This window comes from Macrobrachium rosenbergii, chromosome 58 (genome assembly GCF_040412425.1).
Source record: "Macrobrachium rosenbergii isolate ZJJX-2024 chromosome 58, ASM4041242v1, whole genome shotgun sequence".
Classification (NCBI taxonomy): Eukaryota; Metazoa; Arthropoda; class Malacostraca; order Decapoda; family Palaemonidae; genus Macrobrachium; species Macrobrachium rosenbergii.
Genome location: NC_089798.1, coordinates 15,634,279 through 15,660,388, shown reverse-complemented (window position 1 = coordinate 15,660,388; position 26,110 = coordinate 15,634,279). Strand labels below are relative to the sequence as shown.

Here is a 26,110-nt window from a genome sequence, read left to right as displayed (position 1 = left end):
AGGTACTGAATCCGGGTTTGCCTGTTTAATAAAATAAAGAATTTGTTGCCTAATGGCCTTTAAGGAAATGGTACCTCCATTTTCCCTAACAAAAAGAGGGCCTGAAATTCTCTTAGAAGTTCTATTTAAATAAGCTTTTAAAGTGTTGACTGGACATAAAAGACAGATCCTGTGGAAGGGGAATAATCTTCCAAGGAGACCATCTATTTTGTGGATCCTCATTCTTTGCTAGAAAACTGAGATCCGGAGACAACAGAACTTCACCTGACGGGAGGAAATCAACATGATTCGGCTCTCTAGAAAGAGCAGACAGTTCAGAAATTCTAGCTCCTGAGGCTAGACTTACTAGAAATAACGTTTTCCTTAACAGACTCAGGTATGAACATAATTTGTTATCAGTGTCTGATGCCAATTTAAGTACATCATTTAAGAACCAAGAAACCGTGTGTGGACGGGTTGCTGGTCTAAGACGAGCGCGTGCTTTAGGAATTGACAAAAAATATGAGTCTGTAAGGTTAATATTAAAGCCATGTAAAAATATTTTTCTTAAAGCAGATTTTGTTGTAGTAATAGTACTAGTGGCCAATCCTTTCTCAAATCATGATCTGAAGAAAGAGATTGCTAGATTCGTGGTCATTTCCTGAGCTTCAGATTCCCTCAGAAATAATGCTAACTTTTTAACTGCTGAGTCATACTGTCTGAGAGTAGATTCCCTCTTATCTGATTCTATGAACAGTGTATTAAGAGGGTCAATGTTAGTGTCTTTCTGAGTTGCAAACTTCATGAAGTCCATAAAGCTAGGGCATTCAGAATTCTTGAGGAAGCTGACACAGTCCGAGTTTGCACTACTTGTGTCAATCTTGGATTGGGGATCTGTTTGTGCCGGAGCTTCAACTCTAGCAGTAGAGGAAACCAATTGCTCTTCGGCCAGTTGGGTGCCACAAGTGCTACTTGACCTTTGAATGATTTGAGTTTGTGTAAAACTTTCATCAATAGGTTTATTGGTGGAAACAGATAGATCCTTTGCCATCTGTTCCAGTCTATTGACATCGCATCTGTGGAATGAACTAGAGGGTCTAGATTGGGAGCAACGTAACACGGAAGCTTGTGGTTGCTCTCTGTGGCAAACAGGTCTACCTGGAGACCCGGTACCTGAAGACAAATCCACTCGAACGACATCCTGGCCAAGGACCATTCCGACTCCAGCAGAGTTGTCCTGGATAGTGAATCTGCAATGACATTCCGAACACCTGCCAGGTGGGTAGCTGACAGGTGCCAAAGATGTTTCCTTGCCAGAGAGAAAATTGCAATCATTACCTGATTGATATGGCTCGACTTGGAGCCCCCTCAGTTTAGGCAATGCACAACTACTGCACTGTCCAGCACCAGTCTGATGTGAATCTGTCTGGCTGGAAGTAGTTTCTTTAATGTTAGAAATACTGCCATTGCCTCTAGAATGTTGATATGGAACTAGCGGAATACTGTTGACCATGTTCCCTGAACTTTCTTGTTGGGAGTATCCTCCCCATCCGCTTAGGGAAGCATCCGTATGGATCACTAACGATGGAGGGGGAAATTGAAGAGGCACTGACCTTGCCAAACTCTTGACTGTTGACCATGGTCGAAGCCTCTTCCTCAATACCGGCGGAATCAGAGACAACTTGTCTCTGTTTCTTCTGTTGGCTCGTTTCCGCCATACCGTTTATATCTTTCAGTCTGGCTTTTAGCAACAAGTCTGTTACTGAAGCGAACTGAAGAGAGCCTAGAACTCTTTCCTGGGTACGACGAGAGGCTTTTTTGTTCTTGAGGAACTGCCTGGTAGCTTTGGCTATTTCCCTCCTTTTGGCTGGCGGAAGTGACAGTTTGTGTGTGTTTAGGTCCCATTGGATTCCCAACCACTGAAATTGAGCCGCCGGAACTAGACGGGATTTCTTCCTGTTTATTTGGAATCCCAAGTATTCCAGAAGTTGATTACTGGAAAGTTGCTTTTCGACATTCCTTGACGTTGGATGCCCAAATTATCCAATCGTCCAGATATGCGGCCAGCATAATCCCTTGGGCCCGTAGCTCTTGGACTACTGTCTCTGCCAGTTTGGTCAAAATTCTGGGAGCTATGTTGAGCCCGAATGGCATGACTCTGAACGAGTATGCTTGTTTTCCTAGTCTGAACCCTAGGTAAGGAGAGAAGTTTCTCGCAACTGGGATGTGATAATATGCGTCTGAAAGATCTATAGAGGTGGTGACGGCCCCATGGGGAAGTAGGATCCATACCTGCGAGATTGTAAGCATGCGAAACTTGTCGCATTGAATGTATAAGTTGAGACGAGACAAGTCTAGAATTACTCTTTGCTTGTCTGAGTCTTTCTTCGGGACACTGAACAGACGGCCTTGAAATTTCAAGTGCCTGATTTTCTTTATTGCCTTCTTTTGCAGAAGTTCTTTTGCAAAGTCCAGTAAGTCTTTGGATGGAGGTTGATGGAATCTGACTGGCGGAGGAGGCCCCTCGCTCCAGCTCCATCCCAGACCTTTTGAGATTATGCTGTGGGCCCATGGACTGAAGGTCCAATGGTCCCGGAAGAGATATAATCTCCCGCCTACCTGAGGAGTCTCATTGATTGGGAGAGGTCTTACTTCCTCTGCCTCCTCGGGCTCCTCTTCCACGTGAGAGAGGTCTGGATGCTGCTCTACCTCTGTAGGCGTCTCTGGCCCTGCTTCCCCTCGCATGTCTATTGTAGCCTCGAAACGCCCCTTGGCTTTCAAACGAGGCATTGAAAGCTGGCGGAGCAGAAGCTTGCTGAGCCGGCTGCATCAGTACGAACTGCTGTTGAGGCTGTGTCTTGGATGTAGAAGGCTGGCCGATCTGTGAGACTGGTACCGCCTGAAGCACAGTTTGAGCCTGAGGTTTACTATAGCTCTCGAATCTCCTGAACCTTTTCCTTTCCTTAGGTTGAGGTCCAGAGGTCTCAGATGACTTCCTTTTGAAAGGAAGGCCCCAGCAAGAGCGAAGACTCTGGTTCGCTCTAGTTGCCTCTGCCATGACATTATTGACCTCATCCTCTGGGAAGAGGTTAGGTCCCCAGATAGAACTCTTCATGAGTCTATTGGGCCCATGTCTGATGGTGGCGTCTGCAAAGATGTGTTTCCGGCAGTTCTGTCTCGCAACCACAAAGTCATAAAGGTCCGATTGGAAGGACGCCAATAACGACTTCGTGAGGACCTGAAACAGAGGTTCGTCATTTTAAACTAATGCCGTTACCTCTGAGATGGTGATGGAATGCAGGGAGCGACTCAACCTGCATCTAGCCTCAAACTCCGCCTTCAGCAGAGCCTCCGGAATTCTGGGAAGTTGCTCGCTGAACAGGATGGAGGCACACTCGGGATCGAGTTTCCCAACCGTGAACGTTGCCGGAGCTCCCAACCAACATTCCAAATCTCCGGGGAAGAGAAGGGAAGTAGGATCTGTCTCCCGGAGTTGAGGTATAGGCTTGCCATCTATCCCAGCCTGGAGGGTCAGCTCTGCAATCTTAGTAGTGCAGGGGTAAGGATGGAGTCACCTACGGAGAACATCGTGAAACTTCCCTTAAAGGGAGTAAGTTTCGTGTTCTCGCACTCCCAGTCGGTGAGAGCGCGCATCAGGGCGGATTGAGCTTGGTCCCTGGGAAAGATGACTGTTTCCTTAGGGACCTTATCAGACCTAATCCAGGCTTCCTCAGTTAACCTGGCAAAGCCTGGATAGGGAGGCACTAGGTCGGCTGGAAAGAACTCTAGTTCTTCCAGACGACGAGTGCCCAAACCCTCAATAGTCAGTGTGCCATTATGCAGGGGAGCATGCAGGGCAGCCGCCACGGGTTCCCCTTATCAAAGGGGGGCAGTTTGGAGGCATCCGGGACAACATGTGATTGCTGTGCTGCTCCGGATTGGATGAATCCGGAGAGCAAGCTTTCCTGGGCCTGCACCTTTTGTGCCAATGACAGCACTGACTGTCCGGGGGTCTCTAAGCTTGTGACAAGCTGAGACGAAAGATCTTGAAGCCTAGCTTCCACCTTGGAGTTGATCCTCTGCATCAGCAGTTCGACAAAGGCCTCAGAGTCGAAACTAGGCTGTGGGGGCTTAGCCTTTGAATCTCTGAACCTCGACCCCTTAGAAGAGGGAGTAGCCTTACTTGAGGACGTCACTGGTTTGGGAGCCAGTGACGACCTAGAGGGAGCTGGCGGATAAGACCTTTGAGGTCTAGAGGACTTTGGTAAGTCCTTCTTTTTCAGAGATTTCACCTTGGGGATAACAGACCGAGACCTGTCCCCAAGGTTAGCTGACTTCGGAAATCCCTGGAAGGAAGAGGAAGAAGAAGGTGAACTAAATAGAGTTCTATTTACACTATCCTCACCTGCCTCACTTACCACCCTACCTTCTACCTGTTGGTCATCAACGCTCATAGGCTCTAGGTGGATGTTGATAGCCGCTACCTCTCCGCACAGGTTGTCGTCTTGGGAGGGCTGCGTCTCCTGTCTGATCTTCTCGATGAGTGGGGCGGCCACCTCCTTCGGCACTGCGGCGGAGATCCAGGCACCCGGGTAGAGGAGATTGCAAATCTCCTCCGACAGCACGTAGGGGTAGCCAGATGCAACGTTCCTCCCAAATCCGCCAACCCAGGTCTTCAGGGTCGACAGCGAAGAGGCGCGGATTGCTGGGTTAGACTGGAAGAGAAGGTAGGACTTACTGAAAATATTCTCCCAATTTTCATATATATCCATATGAGCCATTAAAATAAAAAAGGAGACTAAAGGTTAGCGGTCTCCTATCACTTACCGACTCATCGGACACTAGCTCGTAAAGAGCGTAACAAATTTCACAGCCGTCCGGGTGCCAAACGGTCAGGTCTCCAACATGCACCACACAGCTGGAGTGCGAGCGGCACACTTCGTGTCCGCAGGGTTGCTGGAGAATGGCAGTGCACCCTGGCTCCTGGCAACGTACCATCTGTAAGTGGAATGATGGTACATGAGTATCATTAAGGCAAGACCCGCCGGAACTAAGTCCGGCGGCCACAGTTTACCTTAACATAGATTATGGATGATGATACATGCGAATCATCAAGGCAAAACCCGCCGGAACTGAGTCCGGCAGCAAAAGTCTAAAAACATAGATTATGCTACCGAATGGTTAACTACTATGTATGTTATAAACAGGTACTCTATGATACTCCGCTGTGATTAGTCACTGAAATCTCATTGTGTCACATGATATGGAATCAGCGTAATATGAGTGGAATAGGGTGTTCGCATACAGCCCACCTCTCAATTGCCCAGGGCGGAAACCATATACTGTAATGGAAACCGCTAAACATACCGTGAACCATACCCACCGGAGTGGTTAAATGGACAATAACAACGAAAGAACCGACTAGCCTGGCGGAGACTTGAATTCTAACATAACGTAACTGTTATTTGCTTCCACAGGACAGTGTTCGACACTCCAGCTACTAACTACTAAAAGCAATTAGAAGCGAGCTAACAAAACACCGCCCGTTAAGGGAAAGGTAGGTGAGTGGCGGAAACCCGGCGAATGGCAACCGGTCAGGTGGGTAGCACCCTCCGGAAGCCGAATATAACCTCCTTACGGGGGTGCTGAACGCAAGCGAACGGCTTTCCTCTTACGAGGATGTCGCCCGGGCAACGTCGCCAAATTCTAAACGTTAAGGTAAAAAGGGGGGACTAGGCTACATACACGAAAAAGCTGGAGTTAACTGATCCTAGCCTACCCTCCAAAAACCAAAGCTTTTTGGCCTGGTCAGGAAGGCCAGGATTTAGTGCCACCCGTGTGGGGAGAGAAGAACCTACGTCCTAACTCAGCCACAGCCTCCAAAACCGAGACATCTTGGTCAGGTGGCAAAATATGAATCGAGGAGCCCTCTCACTAATCTAACCTTACCCTCCAAAACCTAACGGCCTGGCCAGGTGGGCTAATTGTGAATGAGGAACTCTCTCACTAGCCTAACCTCACCCTCCAAAACCTAACGACCTGGTCAGGTGGGCTAAGTGTGAACGGGGAACTCCCTCACTAGCCTAACTTCCCTCTCCAAAACCGTAAAACGGCCTGGTCAGGAGAGCTTCCAGGTAGCCTGAGCATCGTGTAAGAGCGCTGTCATGCCTAGCCTAGGTAGGCTAGGCTAGTTAACTACCTTATATTACAATTAAAACTACCTAGTATCTGAACAACAAAACATAAATAAAGTTAACCACTCGTGATGTGGGTTAGCCTAAAGATTAAATATATATAAATACATAAATGACTCGGCGGCAGAGAGAAGGTCCAGAAAACATTGGTTATATAGGTAACGTTAGGTACCAAGATGGCCTACCCCTGACGCCGAATTACATGCATAAACTAATCCAGGAATGGACATGTCATCCATCCTTGTACATATCAGCTATCATCATGGTAAAATTAATAACACCATCGAGAAGGCACCAACTCGCTGGTGGAGGAAGGAAACCGATAAAAAGACTCAAATTCTATTATCAGAAAAGGTTGAGCCTAGCTCGGCCATGATACCAGGTTCCTCATCTCCTACCAGCGACATGGTAATTTCTCCAATTAAGATCCAAACTGAATGGAGTATGGATAAAAACTAGCAGAATTCGTTCTGCTAAAAGAAAGCTGAGACTGAAGGTCAAAAAACGGGGAAAGAGGCAAACACAGCCGACAAACGCCTGGCTGCAAGTATCAGAACTATTTACACTGGTAAACATTATTTAATTACAGTTCATAAGTACAATGCCTCTTGCGTTAAAAAACCAATCAGAAATAGTACTCAACTTAGATGGTGGAAAATTCCCGATGGAGGACATGATTTGAGCTGAAAAAGAGAACACAATCACCAAAGAAAATTTTTACGGTGTATGCGTGTTCGTGCTAAGATTGGAATGAAGATGGCAGGTGCGGATGGTACCTAGTGGGTGAGCGGGAGGCAATCGTTGGTACGGCTCCCCCAAGTTTGGGACTTTGAGAATGGAGAGATCTATAGGATGAAGACCTGTGATAGTGGTTACCACTCACCCCTAGTGCATACCGACACCATGGTGGTGATTGATCCAGGGGTAGTAACCCTGGCATTATGGATAGCTTTTTTCTCTGGTATATTTAGCAATAGTTATACCTAGAAATGTGTGCTATTGGAACCATTTCACTGGGTGACACAGGTCGAGCCCAGAAATAATAATAATATATTCTACTAAAAAGAATGGCAGCATCAGTAGAATTGATGTTATACAATATCTTTTCAATTCTTCTCACCATTCTCTTTTCTTCAAGGCTGATATCTGCTAAGAGCTGGCAGTTGTAGTACATAATCTGGATAAGGAGAAAGTTAATAGTTCTGAATAGGGGATTTTGACAAAGGAAAAATCTATTTCTGGGGGAAGACCTGTGTCGCCCGGTGAAATATCCTTTTACCACATATTTCTAGGTATAAGTATTGCTAAATATACTAGAGAAAAAGCTAAACACAATGCCAGGGTTACGACCCCCGGATCGAACGCCATTATATGGTGTCGGTATACACAAAGGGTGAGTGGTGCCACTGCCAAAGGCCTCCGCCCTATAGAGCTATCCAGTCTCAAAACCCCGAAAAGTGAGGAGCCGTTACATACCTCACCCTCTTCTCCCAGCTAACCACCACCTCAGCCGCCATCTTGTAACATCCCAAGTTAGCACCCCTGCAAGCTTGGTATGCCACTCAGGGGGGGGAAAGGAAATACAGGGATGGGTCACTGGGTGACACAGGTCTTCCCCCAGAAATAGATTTTTCCTTTGTCAAAATCCCTTTTCTGGGCTCGACCTGTGTCACCCGGTGAAATTATAACAGAGAATCAGCCATACAAAAGCTTGGTGGAGCCCTCTAAGAATTACCTTAATGGAGCTAAATAAAACTATAAGAAAATTACTGTGTTTTAATAACCCAAAGCATTAATAATAAAACATGATTAACAATATAGGGCACACAGACAAAATTAATTACACCAAGACACTTAATGCTAACAAAAAAGGGGTACAACAAAATATGCAAAATGGTCAGGAGTCAGGCTGTGAAGCAGGCCTAACCTAAAGGTAGAAGGCATGGCGAGTAAACGAGGCAGGCAGGCGAGAGAGGAATAAAGGACAGGATAAACTAAGGTTACATAAGCTAGTCTAGGGCAGGAGGAACAATACTTCCTGCAGCCACTGTGGAATATTTAAGAGCCTCTAGAGATTTAAGATAGTGGCGTTTGAACACTTGGTGATTTCCAGCCCGTATACTTTTTAAGGTCATCAAATTTCATATTTTATGGAAATAATTAGTGGAGGTGGCCACTACTCGAATATCATGTACCCTAGGTACTGAATCCGGGTTTGCTTGCTTTATGAAATACAGTATTTGTTGCTGATGGCCTTTAAAGAAATGGTTCCTCCATTTTCCCTAACTAAAAGAGGGCCAGACATTATATTAGAAGTTCTATTTAAATAAGATTTTAAAGTGTTAACTGGGCATAAGGACAGATCCTGTGGAAGGGGGATAACCTTCCAAGGGGACCATCTATTTTGTGGATCCTCATTCTTAGCTAGAAACTTGAGATCCGGAGACAACAGAACTTCTCCTGACGGGAGGAAATCAACATGGTTCGGTTCTCTAGAGAGAGCAGACAGTTCAGAAATTCTGGCACCTGAGGCTAGGCTAATTAAAAATAACATTTTCCTTAACAGACTCGAGTATGAACACAGTTCATTATCAGTGTCTGATGCTAATTTAAGTACGTCATTTAAGAACCAGGAAACCGGGTGCGGACGGGTTCCTGGTCTAAGACGAGCGCATACTTTAGGAATTGACGGAAAATATGAGTCTGTAAGGTTAATATTGAAGCCATGTAAAAATATTTTTCTTAAAGCAGATTTTGCTGTAGTAATAGTACTAGAGGCCAGTCCTTTCTCAAATAATGATCTGAAGAAAGAGATTGCAAGGTTCGTGGTCATTTCCTGAGCTTCAGATTCCACAGAAATAATGCTAACTTTTTAACTGCTGAGTCATATTGTCTGAGGGTAGATTCCCTCTTGTCTGATTCTATGAACAGTGTATTAACCCTTAAACGCCGAGCCTCTATTTACAAAAAACGTCTGCCGTTTGCCGGCGGCGTTCGGTGATTTACCTTAAAGCGGAAAAAAGTTTTTTCAAAAAAATCACAGCACGCTTAGTTTTTAAGATTAAGAGTTCATTTTTGGCTCCTTTTTTGTCATTGCCTGAAGTTTAGTATGCAACCATCAGAAATGAAAAAAATATCATTATCATACATAAATATTGAAATATATGACAGCGCAAAAAAAAAACTCTTATATAATTGTATACAAATGGCGCTGTAAGCACAACGGTTAAAGCTAATGAGTTAATTTTTTTAGTTGTATTGTACACTAAATTGCGATGATTTTGGTATATAACAAATTGTAAAACGATCAAAGCAACACAGAGAAAATATTATTACAAAATGATGCATGAATTATGAATGTATGGATGTAAAAAAATGTTTTTTTCAAAAATTCACCATAAATCGAAATATTGTGCTAGAGACTTCCTGTTTGTTGAAAAAATGAAGCTAATTGATTGAATATTACTAGACTGTAAGTGTTTTAGCTTACAATTGCAGTTTTCGACCATTTGGTCGAGTTAAAGTTGACCGAAAAGTCAAATTTTTCTATTTATCGTGATTTATGTGAAAATATTTCAAAACTGATAAAAGCTACAACCATGAGTTATTTTCTGTTGTATTCTACATGAAATTACGCACATTTTCATATATAAATCTTTATGTAAGAGACTAATATAAAACGGTGCAAATATTACGACAACGAGACGTAAGAATTTCTGAGATGTTCTGCCGAGTTACCGCAAGCGAAGGAAAATGTTTTTTTCAAAAATTCACCATAAATCGAAATATTGTGCTAGAGACTTCCAATTTATTGCAAAATGAAGGTAAACGATTGAATATTACTAGAATGTAAGAGTTTTAGCTTACAATTGCGTTTTTTACCATTTCGGTCGAGTTAAAGTTGACCGAAGGTTGAAATTTTTGCAGTTATCGTGATTTATGTGAAAATATTTCAAAACTGATAAAAGCTACAACCATGAGCTATCTTCTGTTGTATTCTACATGAAATTGCACACATTTTCATATATAAAAGTTTATGTAACGACTAATGTAAACGATGCAAACATTACGACAAAATGACGAAAGAATTTCTGAGATGTTAAGGCCGAGTTACAACATGAGACGTAAGGAAAAAATTTTTTTTTCAGAAATTCACCATAAATCGAAATATAGTGCTAGAGACTTCCAGTTTGTTGCAAAATGAAGGTAAATGATTGAATATTACTAGAATGTAAGAGTTTTAGCTTATAATTGCGTTTTTTACCATTTTGGTCAAGTTAAATTTGAAGCTTGAAATTTTGGCAGTTATCGTGATTTATATGAAAATATTTCAAAACTGATAAAAGCTACAACCATGAGTTATTTTCTGTTGTATTCTACATGAAATTGCGCACATCTCCATATATAAAACTTTATGTAACGACTAATATAAAACAGTGCAAACATTACGACAACGTACAAAGAATTTCTGGCGTGGACTTTAAGGAAAAAAGTTTTTTCAAAAATTCACCATAAATCGAAATATTGTGCTAGAGACTTCCAATTGGTTGCAAAATGAAGGTAAATGATTGAATAATACTAGAATGTAGGAGTTTTAGCTTACAATTGCGTTTTTTTACCATTTTGGTCGAGTCAAAAGTTGTTGAAGGTTGAAATTTTTGCAGTTATCGTGATTTATATGGAAATATTTCAAAACTGATAAAAGCTACAACCATGAGTTATTTTCTGTTGTATTGTACATGAAATTGCGCACATTTTCATATATAAAACTTTATGTAACGGCTAATATAGAACAGTGCAAAACTTACGACAAAATGACGAAAGAATTTCTGAAAATTTTGGGCGAGTTGGTCTCGGGCGTAAGAAAAAGTTTTTTGAAAAAATTCACCATAAATCGAAATATTGTACTAGAGACTTCCAATCTGTTGCAAAATGAAGGTACATGATTGAATATTACTAGAATGTAAGAGTTTTAGCTTACAATTGCGATTTTCTACCATTTCGGTCGAGTCAAATTTGACCGAAGGTTGAAATTTTTTGTAGTTGACGTACGGTACGTCCACTTGGCACCCAACAGACAATTTTAGTCGACGTATGATACGTCCAGTCGGCATTTAAGGGTTAATAGGATCAATGTTAGCGTCTTTCTGAGCTGCAAACTTCATGAAGTCCATAAAGCTAGGGCATTCAGAATTCTTGAGGAAGCTGACACAGTCCGAGTTTGTACTATTTGTGTCTTGGACTGGGGATTTGTAGGCGCCGGAGTTTCAACTCTAGAAGAAGAGGAAACCAATTGCTCTTCGGCCAGTTGGGTGCCACAAGTGCTACTTGACCTTTGAATGATCTGAGTTTGTGTAAAACTTTCATCAATAGGTTTATTGGTGGAAACAGATAGATCCTTTGCCACCTGTTCCAGTCTATTGACATCGCATCTGTGGAGTGAGCTAGAGGGTCTAGATTGGGAGCAACGTAACACGGAAGCTTGTGGTTGCTCTCTGTGGCAAACAGGTCCACCTGGAGACCTGGTACCTGAAGACAAATCCACTCGAATGATGCTTTGTCCAATGACCATTCCGACTCCAGCGGAGTTGTCCTGGACAGTGAATCTGCAATGACATTCCGGACACCTGCCAGATGAGTAGCTGACAGGTGCCAACGATGTTTCCTTGCCAGAGAGAAAATTGCGATCATTACCTGATTGATCCGGCTCGACTTGGAGCCCCGTCTGTTTATGCAATGCACAACTACTGCACTGTCCAGTACCAGTCTGATATGAATCTGCCTGGTTGGACGTAGTTTCTTTAGAGTTAGAAATACTGCCATTGCTTCTAGAATGTTGATATGGAACTGGCGGAACATAGTTGACCATGTTCCTTGAACTTTCTTGTGTTGGGAATATCCTCCCCACCCACTCAGGGAAGCATCCGTATGGATCACTAATGATGGAGGGGGAAATTGGAGAGGCACTGACCTTGACAAACTCTCGACTGTTGACCATGGTCGAAGCCTCTTCCTCAACACCGGCGGAATTAAAGACATCTTGTCTCTGTATCTGCTGTTGGCTCATCTCCGCCATACTCTGTTTATATCCTTCAGTTTGGCTTTCAGCAGCAAATCTGTTACTGACGCGAACTGAAGAGAACCCAGGACTCTTTCCTGGGTACGAAAGAGGCTTTTTTTGTTTTTGAGGAACTGCCTGGTAGCTTTGGCTATTTCCCTCCTTTTGGCTGGCGGAAATGACAGTTTGTGTGTGTCCAGATCCCATTGGATTCTAACCACTGAAACTGAGCCTCCGGAACTAGGCGGGATTTCTTCCTGTTTATTTGAAAACCTAAGGATTCCAGGAAGCTCATCACTATGGATGTTGCTTTCCGACATTCCTTGGCGTTGGATACCCAAATTATCCAATCGTCCAGGTATGCGGCTAACATAATCCCTTGGGCCCGTAGTTCTTGGACTACTGTTTCTGCCAGTTTGGTGAAAATTCTGGGTGCTATGTTGAGCCCGAATGGCATGACTCTGAACGAGTATGCTTGTTTCCCTAGTCTGAATCCTAGGTAAGGAGAGAAGTTTCGCAATCGGGACGTGATAATAAACGCGTCTGAAAGATCTATAGAAGTGGTGACGGCCCCACGGGAAGTAGGGTCCGCACTCTGTAGATTGTAAGCATGTGAAACTTGTCGCATTGAATGTATAAATTGAGACGAGACAAGTCTAGAATTACTCTTTGCTGGATTGAGTCTTTCTTCGAAACACTGAACAGCCGGCCTTGAAATTTCAGGTGTCTCACTCTCTTTATTGCCCTCTTTTGGAGAAGGTCTTTTACAAAGTCCAGAAGGGCTTTGGATGGAGACTGATGGAACCTGACTGGCGGAGGAGGCCCTCTGCTCCAGCTCCATCCCAGACCTTTTGAAACTATGCTGTGGGCCCACGGACTGAAGGTCCAACGGTCCCGGAAGAGATGTAACCTCCTGCCCACCTGAGGAGACTCATTGAGCGGAAGAGGGCTTACTTCCTCTACCTCCACGGCCTCCTCTTCCCTGTGAAAGAGGTCGTGATGCAGACCTACCTCTGAAGGCGGCTCTGGCTCTGCTTCCCCTCGCATGCCTGTTAAAGCCTCAAAACGCCCCTTGGCTTTCAAACGAAGCCTTGAAAGCCGGGGACGCCACGAAGGTTGGCGGAGCAAGGGTTTGCTGAGCCGGCTGCATCAGAACAAACTGTTGCTGAGGCTGGGCTTTGGAAGTTGAAGGCTGTCCGATCTGAGAGACCGGTACAGCTTGAAGCATAGTTTGGGTCTGAGGTTTTCTGTACCTCCTGAACCTTTTCCTATCCCTGGCTTGAGGTCCGGCGGACTCGGTGGCCTTCCTTTCAAAGGGGAGACCCCAGCGGGAGCGAAGGCTCTGATTTGCTCTGGTTGCCTCCGCCAGAACATTGTTGACCTCATCCTCAGGGAAGATGTTAGGACCCCAGATAGAACTCTTCATGAGTCTATTGGGCTCGTGTCTGATAGTGGCGTCCGCAAAGATGTGTTTCTGGCAGTTTAGTCTCGCCACTACAAAGTCATACAGGTCCGCTTGGAATGCCGCTAACAGGGATTTGGTCAGGACCTGGAATAGAGGTTCTTCAGCGTAAGTTACCGCCATCACCTCCGTAATAGTAATGGAATGCAGGGAGCGAGTCAACCTGCATCTAGCCTCGAACTCCGCTTCAGAAGGGCCTCCGGAATCTTGGGAGGCTGTTCACTAAGAGAGTGGAGGCCCACTGGGTCGAGTTTGCCCATCGTGAACGTGGCCGAGCTCCCGACCAAAATTCCGAATCTCCAGGGAAGACGAGAGGTGGGATCTGTCTCCCGGAGTTGAGGCAGCGGCTTACCTCGATTCCCGCCTGACTAGTCAGCACTGCGATCTTAGTCATGCAGGGGGTAGGGATGGAGTCACCTACCGAGAACATTGTGAAAGTCCTTAAAGGGGGTAAGCTTTGTATTTTCGCACTCCCAGTCAGTGAGAGCGCACACATCAAGGTGGATTGGGCTTGGTCCCTGGGAAGATAACTGTCTCCTTCGGGACCTTGTCTGATCTGATCCAGGCTTCCTCTGTAAGCCTGGCATAGCCTGGGTAGGGAGGCACCAGGTCGGGTGGAAAGAACTCCAGTTCCTCCAACCGACGAGTTCCCGAGCCCTCGATGGTCAGGGTATCATTGTGTAGAGGAGCATGAAGAGCCAGCCGCCACGGGTTTCCCTTATCAAAGGGGAGCAGTCTGGAGGCATCCGGAACAATGTAAGATTGCCCTGCTACTCCGGAGCGCATAAACCCAGAGAGCAAGCTTTCCTGGGTCTGCATCCTCTGTGCCAATAACTGCACAGACTGACCAGAGGTCTGTAAGCTCGAAGCGAGCTGGGAGGAAAGGTCTTGAATCCTGGCCTCAACCTTCTTATCTAACTTCTGCATCAGAAGTTCCGCAAAGGCCTCAGGGTCAAAGTTAGGCTGTGGGGGATTAGCCTTAGACGTCCTGGATCTCAGCCCCTTGGGCGGGGGAGTAGCCTTACTAGAGGACGCCACTGGATTAAGAGCCAGTGACGACCTTGAGGGAGCTGACGGATTAGACCTTTGAGGTCTAGAGGACTTAGGTAAGTCCTTCTTTTTCAAGGATTTCACCTTGGGGATAACAGACCTCGACCTGTCCTCAAGGATAGCTGGTTTAGGAAACCCTTGAAAGGAAGAAGAAGAGGAAGAAGGAGAACCAAAAAGGGGACTACCAACACTCTCTCCCCCTCACTTACCACCTTACCTTCTACCTGGTGGTCCGGATCGACGCTCATTGGTTTGAGGTGGATATTGATGGCCGCCACCTCTTCCGCCACCTCTCTGCACAGGTTGTCTTCTTGGGAGGGTTGCGTCTCCTCCCGGATCCGTTCAATTATAGGGGCGGCTACTTCTGCCAGCACTGCAGCTGAGATCCGGGCTCCGGGGTAGAGGAGATTGCATATCTCCTCTGACAGGACGTACGGCTTGCCCGACGCAACATTCCTCCCAAACCCGCCGACCCAGACCTTCAGGGTCGACAGCGAAGAGTCACGGATAATACGGTCAGACTGAAAGAAAGGGAAGGATTTACTGATAATATTCTCCAACTGCCGTATATGTCAATATAAGACATTAAAGTCAAAAGGAGACTAAAGGTTAGCGGTCTCTAAAGCTTACCGACTCATCCACCACTAGCTCTTACAGAGCGTAGCAAATCTCACAGCCATCCGGGTGCCAGACGACCAAGTCCCCAACGCGAACCGAGCAGCCGGAGTGTGAACGGCACACCTCATGGCCACAGGGTTGTTGAAGAACCACTGTGCACCCAGGCTCCTGACAGCGTACCATCTGTAAGTGGAAAGACGATACATGAGTAACGTCGAGTTAAGGCCCGCCGGAGTAGGTCCGGCGGTAATAGGATACCTTAACCTAAATTATGGGTGATGGAACATGCTTATCATCAGGCAAAACCCAGCCGGAATTAAATCCGGCAGTATAGAATTAATACACGATACGTGAGTAACGTCGAGTTAAGGCACGCCGGAGTAGGTCCGGCGGTAATAGGATACCTTAACCTAAATTATGGGTGATGGAACATGCTTATCATATGATAAAACACCACCGGAAAAGAATCCGGCAGCAGAAATAGATATAAGTTATGCTACAGAATGGTCAACTACTAATTATGTAAACATAAGTACTCTAAGATACGCTGGTGTTATGGTACTCCGCCCTGATTTGCCACGGAAATCTCATTATGTCACACATTATGGTAACGGCGGAAGAGGCGGAGAGGAGTCTTCGCATATGGCTCAACTCTCAACACGCAGGGTGGGAACCAGATAGTGGAAAGCGCCAACTAACTGAATACCATACCCACCGGAGTGGTAATGTACGATAACAACAGAGATCTGACTAACCTGGCGGAGACTGAACATAGCGAAAGTCATGATAGCATCCTGGGACTGTGTTCGATGCTCCAGCTAACACTGTGGAAAGCGAACAAACGATAAACACCGCCGATAAGGGGAAAAGTTAGCAGAGAGGCGGAAACCCGGCAAGCGGTGGCCAGACGGGGTGGGTAACACCCTCTGGAAGCTGAAAGAAAACTCCCACGGGTGCCGAACGTAAGCGATCGGCGCCCCTCACGTGGGAGATGTCTAGGTCACTCGCCAAAAGCTAACTGAACAGGTAAATAAGGACTAGGCTACATACACGAAATGATCTGTGCAACCTTCGATCCCAGTCCACCCTCCAAAACCAAAGCTTTTTGGCTTGGACAGGAAGGCCAGAATAGGCGCAACAGTGGGGGGGGGGAACCACGCAAAGCCTAGCCACACCCTCCAAAACCGACAGTCTGGTCAGGTGGAAGACTATGAATTGAGGAGACCCTTCACTATTCTATTCTAACCTCACCCTCCAAAAACCTCACGGCCTGGTCAGGTGGGCTAAAAGGGGGGGGGGGGCCAACTACCTCACTAGCCTAACCTCACCTTCCAAAAATGTGACAGCATGGTCAGGTGGGCCAAGAGAGAACGAGGAACTCCATCAACAACCTAACATCTCCCTCCAAAACCTCAAAACGGCCTGGTCAGGAGAGCTAGGAAGCATGAGCATCGTGTAAAAGAGCCTATCCTGTCCAGCCTAACTCTCTGAAACCGATTACTGTATGGCCGAGTAGGCTAGGCTAGAAAATACCTAATCGAATAAAACTGCCTGACTTCAAGAGTAATAAGATAAAAAGTTAACCAGACGATGTGTGAAATATAAAAACATATATATACATAGAATTATATACTATAAATACGTAAAAGACTCAGCGGCAGAGAAGGCCAAACAACCACCGATATACGGAAAGCGGGGGATACCCAAGATGGCTGACCCTGACGTCGAATCACACATAAAACTAATCCAAGAATATACATGTCATCCAACATCGTACACATCAGAAATGATCATGAGCATAACAGTACCATCATGGAGAATGTACCAACTCGCTGGTAGAGGAAGGGGACCAAGGAAAAGGGAGAAATTATGATCAGAAAAGGGGAGGGGGAAAAACCTCCATCTCTAGCCTAGATCAGTCATGATACGGGCTCCCAACCTCCTAACAACGAAATGGTGATTTCTATATATATAAAACTCCAATTGAAGGAGTATGGATAAAAACTAGCAGCAACTTTCTGCTAAAAACATGCGAAGACTGAGGGTCCAGCATGGCAGAGGCCGACGCAGCCACGTCCGGCTGCGTAGCGTTATTTACCTGGTAAACAATATATTAAAGGTCAAATAAGATGCCTCTGTAAGAAAAAACCAAAAGGAGATGGTACTCAACTTAGTTGGTGGGAATTCAGGAAGAGATGACATGATGAATTAGTCAGAATCCAAAGAAACACAGCACCAAAGAAAAAACACAGTGTTGTCTGGAAGCGTGCTAAATTGGAATGTTTACAAGATGGCGGCTGAGGTGGTGGTTGGCTGGGAGAAGAGGGTGAGGTATGTAACGGCTCCTCACTTTTCCGGGTTTTGAGATTGGAGAGCTCTATAGGGCGGAGGCCTGTGGCAGTGGCACCACTCACCCTTTGTGTATACTGACACCATATAATGGCGTTCGATCCGGGGGTCGTAACCCTGGCATTGTGTTTAGCTTTTTCTCTGGTATATTTAGCAATACTTATACCTAGAAATATGTGCTAAAAGGATATTTCACCGGGTGACACAGGTCGAGCCCAGAAATAGTAGCTTTATTTTGCTACACAATGGTGGAAGTTAAATATGGTGTGGTATATCCACAGAGTTTTGCTGTCAGCATGCCATAATTAAAATCTCAACATTGTCCTCAAGTGGTAGTATCGTTCTTAAATGGTAGAGAGTCTTCGTAGGGGCTTTTTTTTTTTTAAACACATCAATGTTTCAAGTCATATCGTCAGCCTATTCTCAAGAGAGGGTGGGTTTGCTCTGGTTAGAATGGGCCATCAGTCAGTACATAAAAGGTCCCAGGTTGTGGGTGGGAGGGGAGTTGAATTTTGATTGGCTGTTAGGGTATTAGTGCCCTTGAGCGAAGCTTTCTCCCAGATGTTGCTGGTTGCACTCACCTCTACATGCGGACAGTGGAGACAAGGTGGGTGGTGCTGGGAGGATTGCTCACAAAGGATGGAGGCATCTCCTGATTGGACCACTCACTTGGTTCAGGTGTACCAGTGGACGGTATTCTGCATGCCACCATCAGGAGGAGGAAAGTTTCCTGCGTGGTGTTAAGGCCAGTCCTTTCCCTTCCAATGTGTAGAGCCTCCAGGATATGAAGGTGGCGATGGTTTATTGCATTATCGATAATTGCAATATTGGGAATACTGTAACAGTATACCCCCCTTATTCACGTTCTCATGATTCGAGGACTCACCGATTCGCGGATTTCTCTATGGAACATATATACACATTATTCGTGGAAAATTCGCCCATTCCTGGTATTTTTCACTGAGAAATATTCACTAATTACTTTATTTTTATATCATTTTCATGACATATTTTTTTTTATAAAACTATTAAAATACTCAGGCGCCCAGGTAGTGCTTGAGTTACAAAAATTCCCCTTACGATAATTCGATTTTGCGATGGGGTAAGCACTTAATACTGATACAACAGTATTTATAAAATATTTTTAAATTTCGCGCTGGCGCAGCAGCTACAATCAGGCAGTGAGAGAGACCAAATTACAATAGACCAACTTCTTTTCCTCCATCTCTTTGTCCCATCTTCTAGTTAAAACAGCAAAAGAGAATGATAAAAGTATTGTTAGTAACATTATTCTCTTGCGTAAATGTGTACAGCCATAAACAACCGAACGAGAAACTGTTGTTTTGCTTAAACCGAATCGGATAACAACAGCTGTTTTGCTTGTATTTCAACCATCGTATGGTGGTAAACAATTACCATAATTATGTTACAAATGATGTTAAGTAGAATAGGACCGATATATTTTCACATTATACCCTTATTCACTATGAATAAAAGATCAGCAAGGAAATATACTGCTAAATTTAAGCTACAAATTGTAGCTAAAGCTGAGACAAAAATGTTCAAGCTGCTAATAACTATAAATTATCGTGCATTGGCAGCATGGATGAAACTCGACCGTAAATAAAATTGGAGAGAGAGTATTTTAATCAAAACCACTGGGCATGAAAGAACACATATTACTCTTGTTTTCACGCCGATAAAAGATAAATATGTAAAGCTCGTATTATGATGAAATCAAGTGAAAATAGTGAACGGGATCTTGATTTTTTTTACACAAAACAAACATGCCCTCAAATGGCCAACGTCATCTATTAACAAAAAAATAGCCAAATTAATTTTACAACGTGATGTATTTAAGTTATATTTTGACTTAAAAACACTTCGCATAATGAAAAATAACCTTGCCCCATGAGTGAAGTATCTAGAGATTCACTTACGCTAACTAGAAGCAAGAAAAGCACTCTGAACTGAGTTAAATATGGCGAAATAAACTTACCGCATAATTGATTTCCAAACCAAAACATTGATGGCTATGATCGCAATTTATAATACAAAAGCAATATAAGAATATATATACAATATTATTGGATATAGTGAAGTAAAGCATAACCTTTTAAAAGATCCATGGAAAGGATGAATATTCATTATGTTGATGTTTGTATAATATGATATTTATATGTGAATAGATAGTACAGTATAATGTAGGCTAGGCTACTGTATATGTATACGATATACCAGAGTGTAGGCTAAGCTAATTCTCGTTTTTTATTCAAGTTCTCTTTATATTGAATTATCATAAGTCAATCTGCATGAACCTCCAGAACTAGCTGATATTAATAACTACAGTACTATACCATACATGTATAGAGTATACTTTATAGTGTACGCTAGGCTACCATATATGTATACATGGTACTGAATACCCTAGTGTAGGCTAGGCTATATTCGAGATACGTTTTTTCCAACAAAATGATGGGTTTTTTGGAACCTAATCCCATTGTAAGTAGGGTGATACCTTTATAAGCATTTAAAATTTTTTTTGTGTGTTTGAACTATCAAAATAGGCAGTTCTAAGTGTTTTTAGAAGGGTTTTAAGTACTCGCAGATTTTAGCTATTCGCGGGGTGTGTGTTGTGTGTGGTGTGCATTCCCTACGAATATGGTTGGTTTACTGTATATCACTTCCTGTTATTTTAATATTATGATCATTCTTGGCGTGATTATGAATGGCGCCTTCCTGAACATGGCAGGAGATCCTCTAGGAAAACCTCACCATGGTCATACCAACGTAAGTGCCAAAGCATTCTCAGACTGGGTATTTGTGCTGGTAGACCACACTGGTTCTCTTCAGAGGATCCTGCATCAAGTGGGCTGGGTTGTTCTTCATAATCAGGCTACTAGTCTTTTTATTTTTATAGTAAATCACTAATTTCACATTTTCTCCAGGTCGTAGGGCAGACATTCTCTTCTATGATGTTATGAAGGGCGCACTCGTCCTCTTTGTAGTTCGTGTGAAACACTCCCTTATAAAAAGAGTGATGTCATAAAAGGTGGCAGGATGAAGTTCCTGCTGGTAATAGTTATCAGTGGTCCTACAGATGCTTTTTGTAACTTTCCAGTTGGAATGCCCATTGTTAATTAAGACCTGGTCAACAGGTTCTAATCTGGTGTGTGCGTGCCCTTCCAAGAAAAGAAGGGTGAGAGCTCTCATGATAAAGGCATTGATTGCAGCAGTGTGTTTGTATCTTTCTGGACACTTGCTCTCCCCATTCAGGTATGTGTGATGAAGAGCTCCTCCTATCGCCCTATGAGGACGTCAAGGAAGGGTAGGTTATGATTATGGCAATATTTGACAGTAAAGCTGAGGTGATTGTGGTCATGGAAAGCTTGCTGCAGGTGTTCTGCTTCTCCTTCCGTGCTGGCACTAACAAAGTTGTAATTGATATGCTGGAATTACATCGACAGTTTCTCAATGGCGGTGAATACCCAATGATCCACAGTGCCCATATAGAAATTTGCGAAGAGTGCTCCCAGGGGACAGCCCATCACTCCGCTATCTTTTTCTCTATACATACGGTCTCTATGGGTGGAGAAAGGAACCTTTACAGTATTGTAGAGATCTTCAGGAGTGTCTGTAGGGCATGCTCAGGGATGTTTAATTGAGGCATAAAGTCACCTCTGCAATCAGTGTATTTGTCAAGAGAGCTCTCTCTGTCTTCTTGGAAAGACACACCAAATTAGAACTTGTTTCCCAGGTCCTAATTAATAATTAACAATCGGCATTCCAACTTGGAAAGTCACAAAATGCATCCGTAGGACCATTGATAAATTGACAAATTTTTAAAGTAATTTGTATCTTTCCTAACTATACAAACCTGAGGTCTTTACAAAAGGAACATGCTTTAGCACAGCTGGAAATGGCCATTTAACTTTGAAACAAGGTGGTTAGGTAGCTAACTACCATCTGACTGGCAGGAGTCCCGCCCGTCCAGAGGGTAAGCATTCACTTTGCCTTTCGGCCAAGGTATCAGAATGAGGGATGGGATGAGGCGGGCATTTAACTGTAAAGACCTCAGGTTTGTATAGTTATGAAAAATACAAATTCCTTTTAAAATCCGTCATTTGTTCCTGCACAAATATACAAACTGTTGGTCTTTACATAAGGAAGACTTACTCCCTTGGAGGGAGGAATCTGAGTAAGTCTCTGAAATGACTGGTAGTTTGCCACACCTGGGTTCCCTTCCTGGTTGGGTAGATCAAGGAAGAACACCGTGCCTCTGACATGTTGGATGGAGTGTAAAACTGCACATTCAACTGTCAGACTTTTGGGCCTTTTTGAAGGAATGGGTGAAAGCAACATCATTCGAAAAGGGGCTAGGATGAATCTATGTGTCGGAGACAATAAAGCAATGTATAAGCATTCAATTTGTTTTATTGCCAAGCCCTTCTCCCCTTGCTAGGGAAAGGGCAGGGTTGCTTCTATACATCTACTATATACATAAAAGAATGGGTACTCGAGTGTGCACTCACCTGCATCAGTCACCAGTTCCAGCATGAGACGGCTCGCTAACCTACCCTCTGCCTGCAGGGAGAGGGAAGATGATGAAAGAGGAAGGAAGAGGCCAGTCACTAACACACACACACACACACACACACACACACACACTCTCTTTCATTACAGAACACCTTAGACAAGATGCTACCTGAACTCTTAGAGGAGCTTGGTAAGCTACACAACTTGTTGAGCAGCCACCACAGGACAAAGGAAAAAGTGTCCAATGACTTGTGGGTAAAGTCCTGAAGGTAGAAGGATAAGGTGGTCTGGTGCGACCACACCCCTGCCTTCAGTACCTGAAGAATCGACAGATTCTTCCTGATTGTGAGGGACAGACCAATGCCCATGACCCTGTAAGCTCTTGCTCGGAACATACCGGTGTCCTCCTTGCCACATGCAGAATACCCCTGTTTGATTGTTTCACAAAGCCAGAGAGATGATGTTCTTGGACACCTCTTTCTTGGTCGAGCCAGTACTAACAAAGAGTCGTCGACACTCAGGCTGGAGATGTCGAGTCCTCTCAGATAGTACCATAGCACCCTAACAGGACAGAGTAGCATCTCAACTGGATCATTAGTAACAAAGTCCGTTAGGGAGGGGGTTGTAAAGGACTCGAATCTGGCATCAGGGACCGATGGATTCTGAGTCTTCGATACAAAATCCGGGACAAAATCGAGGGTAACTGATCCCCATCCCCTCAATGTTTAATGTTGAAGGGAAGTCCATGAGGCTCTCTTCGCCGATGCCAGGGCAAACAAGAAAACGGGCCAGATGCTTGTATGGTGTACAAGTCAGGCTCCTAAGAACGAGGGTGACAACCCATTTAGGGGGCCTGCGTTCCCTGGGAGGGCAAGACCTTTTGAAGTTCTTCATCAGCAAGGAAATCTTCAGTGAGGAAGAGATGTCTATGCCCTTCAGATGTAGGACTAGGCCCAGGGTGGCCCTTTACAGCTGAGATGGAGAGAAGTTTCTCTTGACTAAGAAAGACAAGGAAGTCCGCTACCTGCTGAATAGCAGCTCCGACTGGAGAGAGAACCCATCTACGACATCAACCACAGAAGACAGCCCATTTTCCCTGGTACACAGCTGCAGAGGATTAGCGAAGGTATCCAAACATCTGTTGCTGTGAGGTGAGAAAAGCCTCTCATTCACAATAGATACTGGACAGTTTCCGGCCGTGAAGAGAAAGGGACTCCACTGACTGGTGGTACCGTTCTACGTATGATTGACACAGAAGATTGTGCCAAGGGGAATCTCTCTCAGTGCCTCAGAGAGTAGGTCCAGATGCCAAATGGGGTGAGCATTACCCTGTTGATCACCCTGTGAATCAGACAAAACGGAGGAAAGGTGTAAGCGTTCAGGTTGTCCCATGGGTGTTGGAAGGCATCCTCTGCAGTGGCCATGGGTCTGGCATGACAGAGCAATACACTCAAAGTTTTCTGTTGTGCCAGGTGGAAACTGGCCGATCAATGGAAGACCCCACAAACTGAACAACCTTTCCGTGGAGACTGAGATTCTCTGCCACTACATTCCTCTTGCCTGGAATGTATCTGGCTGACAACTATACCAAGTGTGCTACTGCCCACTTGTGCACCTGCATTGTCAACAGGTGTAAAAGAAGAGACACTAGGCCCCCCTGCTTGTTGACGTATGCCACTACTTTGGTGTTGTCGCTCATCAACACCACCAAGTGTCCCATCACTTGATCCTGAAACTCTTGGAGAGCCAGGAAGGCTGCCATGAGCTCCAGGATATTGATGTGAAGGTCTTTGTCGTTTCGGCTCCACGCATCTGAAACCAGCAATTCCTCCAGGTGTACGCCCCACCCCTTGCTCATAGCGTTTGAGAACAGAAGCATCTCGGGAGGAGGAGTGTGCAGGGACACTCCTATTACGAGGTTCCTGTCATCTAGCCACCAGGCTATGCCCTTTCCTGTTGTCTAGCCACTGGGCTATGCCCTGTCTCACTTCCTCCGAGAGAGGAATGGGGAGTCCCAAGCCAGAGACCAGAATTCCTTCATTCTCCACTGGAGGGACCAGCTTCTCCAAGGATGACAGGTAACCGAGAACAACTTGCCACTGCCAAGCTGGTTGCTCCTGTCGAGACATGAACTGCGCTGCCTACCTGAACCTGCTGATATGCGAGTCTGAGGGGAAGACTCTCTTACTGGTGCCATATCTATCGGCATGCCCAGGTACTTGATCCTCTGCATGGGTGTGAGATCGAACTTCTTGATATTTACCACAACCCCGAGGTTGCAGCAAAAATCAAGGAGTAGATTCCTGTCCTGGAGCAACTGCGACCAAGGGCTTGCCAGGATTAGCCAATTGTCTAGATACCTCAACAGACATCCTGTACGAATGAGCCCAAGCTGACACAAGGGTGAACACTCACGTGAATGCTTGGGGAACTGCTGAGAGCCCAAAACAGAGGGCCCTGAACTGGAGTACCGTCTCCCTGGGAATAAAGCGTAGGCACTTGCGAGAGGACCGATGGATGGGTATTTGAAAACAGGCATCCTGCAGGTTCACCTTAAGCATGAAGTCATTCTCGCCTGATGGCCGTGAGCATGGAACATGTCGTTTCCATCTTGAACTGAGTCTGGCGAATGAACTGGTTCAAGGGAGTGAGATTGATGACCAGTCTCCAACACCCAGTTGCTTTCTATATCAGAAAGACTTGGCTGTAAAAACCTGGGGACCGATCTATCACGACTTCCACAGTGCCTTTCTTCAGCATCACTTCTACCTCTGCTTGAAAGGCAAGATCCTTTGATGAACCAGGTATGTAAGTTCGGAGATGGACCAGATTGTTGCTGAGGGGTGGCCAAGACCTTGAAGAGAAGTCGACAGCCCTCCCGAAGGACATCTACTACCCAGGTTTCGGCTCTGTATTGCTGTCATGCTGCCCAATGGCTTGACAGGCACCCCCACACCAATGGCAGCATGTGGAGGGGAATGCCGGCCCTAGCGTCCTCCTCTCTTCTTCTTTCCCTTGCCCCCCTTTTCTAGACTGGAAAGAGGGTTGAAAGGCAAACAGCTGGGCACCTTTTCTGGCAGAAGAAGGCTGGGTGCTTCCCTGGGCGCCCTTCGAAGCCTGGGACTTTTAGGGGCCAAGGAAGTGCTAGCCTGACCCGAAGGTCAGGCCGCAACAGTACATGACGACCCAGAGGTCTTTGCCACTGCCTGGTGAACAACACGGTCGTTATCTTCAATACAGCCTTTGTTCACCACAGCATCTACCTGTTTTCTATGGAAGAGATAGAGAGAACCCAGCAGTGGTCCATTCTGTAGGGTCAATACTGATTCCAGGCCGACGAACTGGGCTATCCGAGTAAGGACAGCGTCCCTTCTCTTCAAGACCAAGTTTACCCAAAGATTTGCCATATAATAAACTTTTTCATTTAATGATTTAACCTGTTAGTTTGTAATACAGAAATTTTAATGTACTTCTGAAAATTTCTTATCAAACAATCATCACACATAAGAGGGAAAAAACCCACTAATCATTTGTTTACACAGGATAAATCTCACTGACCTCCTCTTCAATAAGAAAGAGTCAGAACACAAAATCATGATAAAAATAAATGAGATATGAACTGAAAAAAAATCTGAGACATCCATTAGAGTAGTGAAAGCTATCAAGGCACATCATGTAACTGCTTGGAATGCAGGGATCTGCCTACACAGGCAGTACTTCGAGCTGATTGCCATATACCTTCCCACTTACTTGTGGGAACAAAAAGGCTAATTATAAGGAATGGTTATGTGAGAAGAAGTGTACTTTATTTGCTGCAAACAATTTCTCTAATTTTTAATTATATTACTCAAATCATATGCAATT

The 26,110-nt window shown here is 44.8% G+C and overlaps 1 protein-coding gene across 2 annotated transcripts in view; it reads right to left on the bottom strand.

Annotated features, from left to right (window-relative positions):
• calypso (ubiquitin carboxyl-terminal hydrolase calypso) overlaps positions 1-26,110 on the bottom strand; it is a 523,758-nt gene that overhangs the window by 166,642 nt on the left and 331,006 nt on the right. The window lies entirely within an intron of this gene.